The sequence below is a fragment of the Sipha flava genome, unplaced genomic scaffold, assembly GCF_003268045.1.
Source record: "Sipha flava isolate LNK unplaced genomic scaffold, YSA_version1 39_pilon_pilon, whole genome shotgun sequence".
In the NCBI taxonomy this organism is placed as follows: Eukaryota; Metazoa; Arthropoda; class Insecta; order Hemiptera; family Aphididae; genus Sipha; species Sipha flava.
Window position 1 is genome coordinate 1,460,320 of NW_020273107.1, and position 11,813 is coordinate 1,472,132.

Genomic DNA, 11,813 nt, shown 5'->3' on the forward strand with positions numbered 1-11,813 from the left:
ACTAACTTATTACCTATTCAAAGATGTACGCACGCATGCACAATGTTTAAGAGTTTTTATATGTATTGTTTGGTGCTGTTGTTTTCGGTTAGTATTCATTGCCGGAATCATTTGTAACGTCAACTCTTTCGATCTTTCTAACGACGCAAGTTTGCGTGAATATTGAAAATATTGAACTAACAAAAAAAACATGTACATTACTTTTAACTTAACACAATGCGCAGCTATCGACGAGAAATTATCGTGTTAGCCGACGAACCGGGAAAAACCTTGAATTCATTACCTTCTAGAGATCGATGGATTTTTTTTTTTTTTTGATTTTAACCAATATTTTTATATCCGCGTACAGATAGACTAATGTATTGTTTCTTAATGTAATATGCACTCATGGTTATAAACAAGTATTTTACACGTTCAACAGGTGATTGAAACAGTAAAAACTCAACTACGTATAACCACCACTATACGCACTGATGTGCAAATATGAATTGTTGGGCACTCGTTAGGTGGAATATTATTGTTACGTGCTAATGCGTTTCTGTTGCAACAAATATTATTATGTCAAATAAACAAATGCAAACTGGCGTACATTAAAACCAAAGGTATTATAGCGTGTGCATAGGTATGCAATTTCACGACATGTGTTGCTTATACGTATAGTTACGATATTATGGACGTCCAGATTGGGAAGGGGCAAGTATGTTCCTCGTCTAGCTTTTCAGTAATTCGCTATTGTATCAAGTAGGTATAACAATTTATTATTGAATTAATTTCCATAGAAATATTTAAATATCGCTTGTGTATAAAGGTGTGTATATTGTTTCGCGATTATAATTAAACACGTAGTAGTCGGTTGTTGGAGATTTTATTTTCGATAGAATTTCAACAAATCCGACGAATATTGTCATGAACTAAAATCTGAGTACCTCAATAGGTTTTCTCGTCGGCGCCCGTTCGTACGTTAACACCGTACACAATAAACACGATGCATGCAATTACTACAATTATTTCGTAAAATAACTAATATTCAAGTAGAGCGTCGTCGTACAACATACACATCATACGTATTATCTGCCGTAGGTATACACCTCGTAGTAACCTACACGATGAGCTTACGCGCGCATCACAATGCACAGGAACGTACGAATTAATACGCGCGACGTGCGTGGTGGGCTCGAGCAGCGCCAGAATAACGGTCAATTCTTTGTTCGACAGTATGTGTGTGTATTATACATACATCCGTTCACATAAATCATTACATTATAGTTTTATATTTAGTAGGTATGTATTCAAATTTTCACGTACATAATAAGTTTTTATTTTAACTATAAATAACGATTTGAAAACGGTCTACTAACTCCTATTTTAATATGCGTGGGCGGATGACAATCGAATACGGTATCTCACCGCTTACCTGGTCTATAGTACAGATTAAATGGATTATAAAAACGATGATTCTTATTGACTGCGGTAGTATAAGTCACGTACGTGTATTAATGTCGTATTTCAGGCAAGAACATTTTTTTAAGCATTCAAAACGTTCGTTATGCTGTGCATTAGGTTAATATACGTATACATAAACGTTCATAATATAAATCCGCTTTAAGTTTTATTCAAACGAGTGCAGTTCGACCACTATCTGCTCTTTACCCGTGTGCAGTTTGACCACCACACATCATTGGTACCAGGTATTATTCTAACGGGTAGTATGACCCAAATTGAGTGGTAGGAAAAATCAAAACGGCAGTTAACTTAATAAATGGACACCTTACAAAATATAATTTTCCTTATATAATGATTTAATTTCTACTGAGTATTTGAAATTTGTGTAATTTATAAACCCAACCTAGTACCTGATATGTAAGTTTACAATCTTTGCTACTTTAATAATTGATTAATCTATGAAATTTAAATTTAAATAGTGGTATACGTAAAACGGAAAAGATCCGTATTTTTTTAAATATTTTACCACACGATGGTCTAAATTCTAAAATATCAATGTACAATTTATTTGTGTAGGGGGTAAGTATTATAATCCAAATAAATTTCATAAAACAAACTTTTTAGTGTTTTTGGGCAGTAGGTAAAAATCCTTAGAACAAGCCCTGCTCGGTACTGCAGCGCCATCAGCGTTATAAAGCTAGATACGCCTCCAATGGGTAGTTCTGTGATGGTACCTTATTTGGATATTGTAATTTTTTTTAATAGTAGAATATCTGGATAGAATAATAATAATAATGATTGTTGAGATTATAAAGTGTATTAGGTTTAAGAAAAAAATTCATTTTCCGATTATTGCTATTATCAGACATATGGTTTTTATAATTTATATTTGTACTTCACATTTTCCAGTTAGTTAATTTTGTACAAATAATTGGTAATAACTGTATTTCAAAAAAAAACTTTATTGTCAAGCCATAATATCCTTGAGATAATAGCAATAAATGAAAATATATAAATAAATTTGATATATTTATTCACTACGCCTATGCTGAAGTCGAAAGAAGTTGTATTGCGAACTAAACCCAATCTTAAAACAAAAACCGTAGAAATTAAAATAAAATAATTTTGTATAAACTTGTATTATAAATGTACATATTTAATGACTATTGGCTAAACTTATATATTATACTTATTACTCGTTTCAAACTTTAGAATATGATTACAATAATTTGCACAAATTTGTTTAGGAACCAACATACAAATGGCACGATTTTAAAATAATGTTGTATCAGCCTTCAGGTAAAAACATGTGGAATCGAACAACAGTCATTTTTGTGTATTATGGCGGTGACTATAACAACCGTAGTTTCCCCTACTTTGCGAAATGGAGACTACTATATAGAATATTTTTTAACCACCATACAATTAAAAAAAAATAGAATACAATTTACCAATAACTGTACTCGTTTTGTATCCCCCTCCTTTATCGTCCTCCACCCAGCACAAATAATATACACACAATAAATATACACCTTTGCCGCGTGCAGTGCAAACTCTCTCTTTCTCCACCCTCCCCCTACCATCATCTGTGATCTCTACACGCGCAGTCGATGACTACTATAGGATTATTCGAGTATTGTATACGTTCTGCGCGTGGCTTGAGTTTACGAACTCTGAAAAGAATTAGTTCGTCAAGTTTACTGTACAACGGATAACTGATCAAGTGCTGAACAATATATTGTATATGATTGTGAAAATAACTAACGTATACCTGTGTATTTACTGAATAAATTATAATGCACTAGGCATGCTTATATGGATAGACGCATGGACTGCAATCAGTGACGTATATTGGAATTATTTTTACTATGGGCCAATTTACTATCAGCATAGCTACAACTAACATTTTTTAGGGAACTAGATAATTTTAATTATGATATAAACAATACAAATAAAAGTTGTGGAATATTTGTTTTTAAATACATATTTATTATTATAAAATATATATATTTCCTCGTATATAGTAAAAAATAAAATAAAAATTAGTAAATAGCTTATTAGTTAATAGATAAATAAATATCTTACACGTAGAAATGAATAAATGTTTAGATTGTAGTGTTATTATATTTGTAATGTACGACCAGTTTCGAATTAAGAATTCATCATCAGATATATACAAAGCCAATAAAATTGTGACTAAATATGAAAAAAATTGATTTATTTATTTCCTTCCTTTATTTTTTAATTCGAAACCGGTTGTGTATTACAAATATAATAATACTCCAGACTAAACATTTATTTATTTCTATAGGTATATAAAATATTATTTATATATTAATAATAATTTAAGCGTTTTTCAATAATAAATAGACTCAAAACTTTTTTGAGGCATCCACATGGAAACTAATTTATTATTTTAATATTATTTAAAATTTAATTTTTTATTATTTTTAATAAAAATATTAACTATGTCCTCAGTACTCAGATATATGTTATTAATGCAAGTACCGACAGTCTAACGTTTCCTTGTTGCTTCCTTAAAAACGTTTAAATCGATTTAGTGTTGAAAAACTCCTTTCAACAGATGCCGTTGTAACAGGTATAATACATAATATTTTAAATAGAACATATATTGTGTTAATGGTTATGTAATATAGTATACATTTATGTAAAGCAATATGCATAAAATATTTTAATTGAATCTGAAATTTCACTATGGGCCCAGGCCTAACCTCTCTATATACCTCACTGTCTGTAACACATGGTTCGTTGGTAACGATGTATAAAGTTTTAAATGTTGCCACGTCGCTTACCTGTGTACTACATAAACTCGAAACCTACTGCGACGTTGATTTTTAATGATTTTGTATATATGTTTTAATCGCTAATTAGTGAAATATATCAAAACTCGGTAACTCTTTTGTAAAAGAAATAAAAATCTATTGAGACTCAGCCAAGTGAGCCAGTTGCGAACGAAAGGTATCAAATGTTCAATCTTTCGGGGGAACAGAAAGTAGATCAAACATCTTTTAAATGAGGACCTTATCTGATTTAAAACAATTTTTATTTGTGCCGTTTTTGACATTTTATTAATTAATATACATTTTCTTAACCATTTTAAAAATCCATTGAACGAAATAAAAAGTTCCAATGTTTATTGTTATTATGAAAACCAAATTAACATACATTTGAAGAAAATTACTCGCAATTACTCGCAAGTTGATAAAATTGTAAGTAGCCGAATAGATAAATCCTTCTGGTTACACCATACCAATATTTTGAAACCGTAAAACCGTAATCTACGACGCTAATCGTCTTCTTGGACCAATAAATACTCTCTATCCGCGTATATTATATCATGTATATGTTACAGGTAGAGTAAGAAAATCGGGTAATGTACACATCATCCGGGTAATTGGATAAACTAAACATATTTGTAACACGTTTATTTTTTAGGTACATCAACCGGGTAATTTTTACATTATCTACTTTTGAGTGGATAAAGTGTTTTCATAAAATAAAATACGACAAAATATGAATTGTAGATAATATTAATAAAATACGATAAAACATAAATTGTACCAACATGATGATAAATCGTGTACATTGATATTGTATAATAATTTTAAACTAAATACGGTGCTATTGGTTTTCGAGTTCACTTGTTCGGTTTATTTATGTTTGATCATTTAGTTTTTTTTTAAAAAAAAAAATTTGTCTTCATAAAAAGAGAAATTATATGAAAATTATAATAAATAAATTAATAAAAAGAATGAAAATTCGGTAAATTTAACGGAATTAAAATTTTATAACATACTATCTCAAATAAGAAACGTGAATAAAAACAAATAAATCATAATGAAACTTTTATAAATATTTTATAAGTATCGGTTACAAAAAAATCTTTTTGTGAAATAGTTAATGCACAATTTTTTTCGATGGTCAAAGTTTTAAAGGATGTTTGTGTGAAAATAATCATTTAACAAATAAATGTAAGATTAAATGTAAATCTGGGGAGATATTTTGCAACTCAAAATGTCTCAAAGTGTTCCAATAAATAACATTATTTAATTTTTTTAAATTTTTTATTATAAAATAATAACTTAATAATACATATATGTATTATAAACTATAGTTTAGGTACTTAATAATTTTTTTTTCGAATTAAACTTATAGCACACTGGATAATATGCACATAATACTATTCATATGAATAAGGTGTACTTTACCCGGATAATGTGTAAACTACCCATTTTCGAATTTTATCCGTAACATATATACCGATCTAGCGCTGTGTTGTGTTATTGCTACTGAAATTACGCCACATTATGATTATTGTTTCTTTAGTAGTGTAGAGGGGGAGCATGTATAATAGCTGATAATAGTGTGATCGTAATACCTAGAAAATCTCACAAGTAGATTGCAAATCTATAAAAGTTGGCCACCCCTACACTATATTATCTCTGTATAGTATTATATGTATTCTTTCACATAGATAATATAATTATTCATATTAAATTATTCTATTATCCATGCTTCTCCACTCTTGCTGTATTCGATCGTGCTCTTTTTTTTTAATAATTTTTTAATACTTTTTTTAATACTAATTATATGTACATATAATTATAATATGTACATCGTAGGTGCAAATTAACAATATTGAATGTCGAAAGGATTGTAGACTGATGAGAAATGTATTCCTCAATCTACTAACAAAATGGAAAACAAATAATTTAACTTTTATATTAATATTGCCGAGTACTGTTAAAATAAACTAAACAAATAAGTGAACACCGTTCCGTTAAGAGTCATTTACCGGTAAAAATAGATAAATTAACAAAAAATCAAGAATAAATTTAGACCACAACAAAAATAACTAATAGTATGAATACTAAAATTAAATTATTTATTGTGCAAATATGTCTATGTGTATCCACTTTAGGGGGGTTTAGATGGCACGAATTTGATGCACGAAGTATGTGAAGCGAGATTCGACTTATTTCGACCCGTGTGAACTTGAATATCGTATAACGGAAGTCAATGCGAGGATGCTTCGTGACGAGCGGAATATCAGTCGGTAATTGGACGATTGGAAGATTCGTCTATTTGCTTCACGTCATTTGAACTATTTCTTGTCGCACACTGCCTAGTGATGTATACATAACTTTTATAAGGGGGGAAGGATCAGTTGTAAACAAATTATTATGGAAGGAAAATTTCTAAACCTAATTACCTGCATATTTAAATAAAAAATAATAAAAGATATATATATTGAATGTGTCAAAATAATAATTTACAATAAATCCTTGCAATATTTTTTGTTTCCTTATCATTTCCTTTTATTAAGAACACTATTTTATACAATTTTAAAAAGGCCTATGGGAGAATCTGACCCGACCCCCCCTTGTATACACCCCTGATATTGTCTCGTGTATATTATGAATCAAAATTAATGTATTCGATTTATTGAAATACACAGACATTTCACTGTTTTGTGAAATGCTAAATTAAAAGATTATCACAAACGTAATATTATCCGAGTGAAATTTTTAGTTATGTCGTCTACAAGTTTGACTTGCAGGGGCGGTACTAGCTTTTGCGAGGTCCTGAGCAAAATATACCGTGAGGCCCTTTTATAAGAATGGCGTCTAGGTATTCCTATAATAATATCTTCAAAATAGATCCGCGAGGCCCTCATAAAAGCGCAAGGGCCCTGCTCGCTCCCCCGTTGCACCGGCCCTGACGACTTGCATATCTTTCATGAATTTATTACCATATTGCAACCGCTTATGAATCAGTTTTTTGCATCACCAACGTTGTTTGCGTAGTGATTCTCTTTTTTCTTTTCTTTCTTCTTTAATAATATTTGCATTGAAATAATAACAAATGACGCAGCTGCAACCGGAAGTAGTTACTGACATACGTGTTGTCGCCATCCCTGTTTCGCATTAATTATGGTTTACCTTCATTCACCTAGCTTCGCGTTTTAGATACGCATTGTGTATCATTTAGGCGAATCAGCTGTCTAGTTAAGCATCCTCGTGCATCTCATAGGCGTAATTTCGGGGGTGCAAATGGATGCACTTGCACCCCCTGGTTTTTTTTAGGAAGTGCAAAACTGTAAAATTGCACCCCACCCCTTAAATTTTCTATATTTATAATGTATTACTAGTGCAATGGTGGGTCGATGGTTTATAATGAAGTGATGTACATTCAAAAAAATACAACCAATATTATACAAATATAAATATTTATATTATATTTTATCTTAACGGAAACAAGATTGTTGTTTTGAATTTACGATAATAATAGACGAACATTATCAGTTGATAATCAGAATATAATAAACGAAGGAGAGTAAAATAAATTATAAGGTGTTAACTAATTATTATTTATTTATATCATAAAATTTACTAAGTTCATATTATGATATTAGGTACTAAATTGTGTATACTGTATACAATTTTGATCGAGGAACTGGAATTAAGTTAAAAAGTGGTAAATAAATTTGCAAAGTTAAGGATTTTGATAATTTGTTGAAAGTATTTAACTTTCCTGATTAGTTTTGCACCCCTGAATTTTAGCGAAATTACGCCAATGATGTATCATATTCGCGTCGTGTAAATAAGTCTTTAATAAAATATGGACTATGACTATGGACAATGGTGGACAACGGAGAAGTTTACTATAGCTATAAATACTAGAATAATATTGTAATTTTACATTAAAGCAAAATAATATCTCATAACAGTATTAAATCTCAGTATATGTCTTATGAATTATGAATAATGAGCGATAAGGTTGTTTGTATCATTTATTGTTTACTATAAGTGCTTTTTGTCGTATTCTAAGAAAAAATAGATCTTCTATAAATAAAAATATGGCTGATAACAAAGTTTACTAGAATTGTCAATGGAGTGTATTGAAAGGGTGTACGTAAACGTGACTTTTAGCTGTTTATTATGGCATTTATACATGTGTTTAAATTATCATAAAAAAATATTTTAATAAATGCTTAAGCACTGCGATAATTTTTAATTTTTGTATGACCTAAGGAATTTAAAATATATAAAAAAAGTTAATATTATTTAAAATTATTTGGATCTTCAATTGTTACTTTCAAAAATAGAAGATCTTAATAAATCAGATATTGATGCAATAGAAACGACGAATGCATTAATAGCAATATTCAAATAATTATAAATTGATTTTTCAACATGGACTAAACATTAGTAAATCTAACTTTAATCATTGAAAAAGTAAGTGATTAAATGATTTTACTAATTTTAGTAGTTTTAACTATAAAAATATGTTTATAAATAAAATGTTTAAAGCTGTTGCTGTTTGTGACTGTAAAGAAATTTGTGATTTTAAATTTAGGCATTATTTTTTTATTTTTATTTTATTATAGTTTTCCTGACATCATCTAAACTTAAGTGTAAAGAATTAAATATTTTTTGACATTTTGAAATTTGATCACTGTATGGTATATATAGTTAGAACTGTGTTAAGTATTGAATAGAGTAACAATTTTTACATTACGAAACATTAACAGTTAATAATAAAATGTAAAATAATAAAAATAATATACAAAATAAATATATATATATAATACAATAGAAGTTTAGTAATCTAAGATATCGTAAGAATGGTCACGTAGAAGTCTACGACTTTTGGACCAGTATCAAGCCTAAAATGTTGTGGACCACTTGCTTTTGATAATTTATTGAAGAAGTTTACAGATTGTTCTTTGATGTATTTTTTAATAGTTGGTAATTTAAAATCTGAGTGTAGAGCATCGTTTCGATCAAACCATAGGGCATTTGATATTATGCGTAGGACTTTGGATAATGATACTTGAATTTTGTTTATGTGAGTTGTTGCACATTGTCCCCAGACCGAGACTATATATAAAATTAGGAGACGAATTATTTGTTTATACAGTAATAATGAGCACTTCCAGCTCAATGAAGTTTGACGATTAATCAATGGATATAATATTTTTAAGCGTTGGTATCCTTGTCGTATTTCGGAAGATATGTGAGGATTCCATGTGAGTTTTTTGTCTAATAATACTCCAAGATATTTAATATTGTGATACCAAGCTATATTTTGTCCGATGAACTTTAAAATATTTAAGATTCAACACTAAAAGTAATGTAAATAGATATATAAGTCAATCATTATTATATGATCTGTATAAAATTTGAAAGTTTTGTTATAATGTATGTATATATTTGTTTATTCATATTCAAGTATTCATAACTAGAGTCAATGCTGTTCTTACATTATATTTTTCGTAATATAAATTTTTGTTTATAAGATGATAGTCTAAACTCAATTGTATTAGCTAATACAATATCTTAGTAATTTATTATAAGTATATAATTAATAAGTATAAAATCTAAGTATTATTATTATTAGTATTATTGTAATAACTCTCTACCACCAACTCAAGTTTGCTTAAAGGTGGTAGATAAATCATATAATAAGTATTATTATTATTAATCGGTTATTTTAAAAAATAAATAAATAAATAAAATGTATCATTTTATTTTTAATATTATTTATAATTTTTATTGAATATCTTGTGAACTAAAATTATTTTTATTTATATTTAATTAAAAATGATATCTAATTTATTTTATTATTATGTTCTTCAATGATTTTTTTGCTTGTTCGCATGCGATATATTTGTATTTCTTGTTGTTAAAATTATTATCTTTTGTTTATGTTGAAAATTAATATTTTCAACGCCGAGAAGTGACGCCGTATTCGCGAAAACGAATACGGAATAAGGAATAGGGAAGAAGGGATTAGAGATTGGACTTTGAAGACGGTTGTATAAATTCATACTAATTGGGTAGGTACTAAATATTGGCATAATTGGATATATGAATGTTATCAAATTCCTTGTAGGTGGGTCTAATATGACATCACGCGAACCCCATCCATATAAAATTTCAAGGTCATACAAATTTCGCAAAAGACTCATTGAAATTCATACTAATTACGTACTAATTATCTGCACGCTTTTTTTGGTAAATTTCTAACTGGGCGGGACTGATGTGATGTACTTCTGTCTCAGCGATGCTTCTTGTATTCAAACGCTCCAGGCCTAACTGATCTAATGACCGCAAATACGATTGCAGACACGATTGTTGCGTGTGGCAGCAAACCGTCTCATGTATGGGGCATTTAACAAAGTTTAATAAGAATCATAGAAAATACGTTTCCGTTGATTGGTACATAGCACATTGTCAATGTGTAACGAATTATTTTTCGTCTCGAGTTGGATGTCAATTCGGGTGGATATTTGTTTAAGGTGTCGGATGCACGTCTTCAGTTCATCAATCATTTTCCGTAGATCCTGCTCACTACTCTCTAATTGCGTTACTTCGTTATGCAACTGAACTTCTACATTGTCCCTGCATTTTTCTAAACCTTCTCTGCGTGTTCGGTTAAACAAACGTGTACTCGCCAAGGCCCTGTTTGGTTGTTTGTCGTTCACGGCTATTATCAGATCTTTGATGGTCTTCTCGGTAATAGCAATGTTCTCGTTCGTCTAAAAATCGAGTCGCATTCGATGTTAATTGATTTATTTTACTCGTTTGGTACATTATAATGTTACCAAGTGCATTATATAATAAGCCGTTATTTCTAGAATACTAGACTGAGTGAGCTAATCTGACTTAATTTGTTACAGAATTTAAAATATAGATAGCACATACAATATATAAATGAATCGATGATTGCAGAAACGAGTCATATACTTTATGAAATTGAAATATTAGTAAAAACGTATACTAGTCATGTGTTTCTATGCGTTTAGTGCAAATACACTGATTATTATTATTTATTTATTTGATAAAGTAAGTATAACTAAAAACGTTTTTACACTAAACGCATAGATACATATGACTAGTACCTATACGTTTTTACTAATATCCAGTGGCGCACACAGGATTTTTTTTTGGGGGGGGGGGGGTCAAGGTAAAAATATAATACATTTTACAATTAATAAAATTATGCAAATCCTTAAAATATTTTGACTTAAATAATAGCATTGATAATAGAATAGACTATTCTATAATCAATGATACTAGATATTCAATACTAGCTCTTCATATTTCAAACTTGTAAAATTTGTAAATTTTAACTCAGACATCGGAGAAAAATTCGGGAGGGAGGGTCACAACCCCTTAACCCCCCTACGTGTGCCATTGCTAATATCTCAATATCTAAATTTCATAAAATAAGTGAGTTGTGACCAGTGCCGCAACTACACTAATTTGAGCCCGTGTGTAAATAAAATGAATGTCCTCCTCCTTCCGGACTCTACAGGGAAACCATACATTTAATCAATTGTA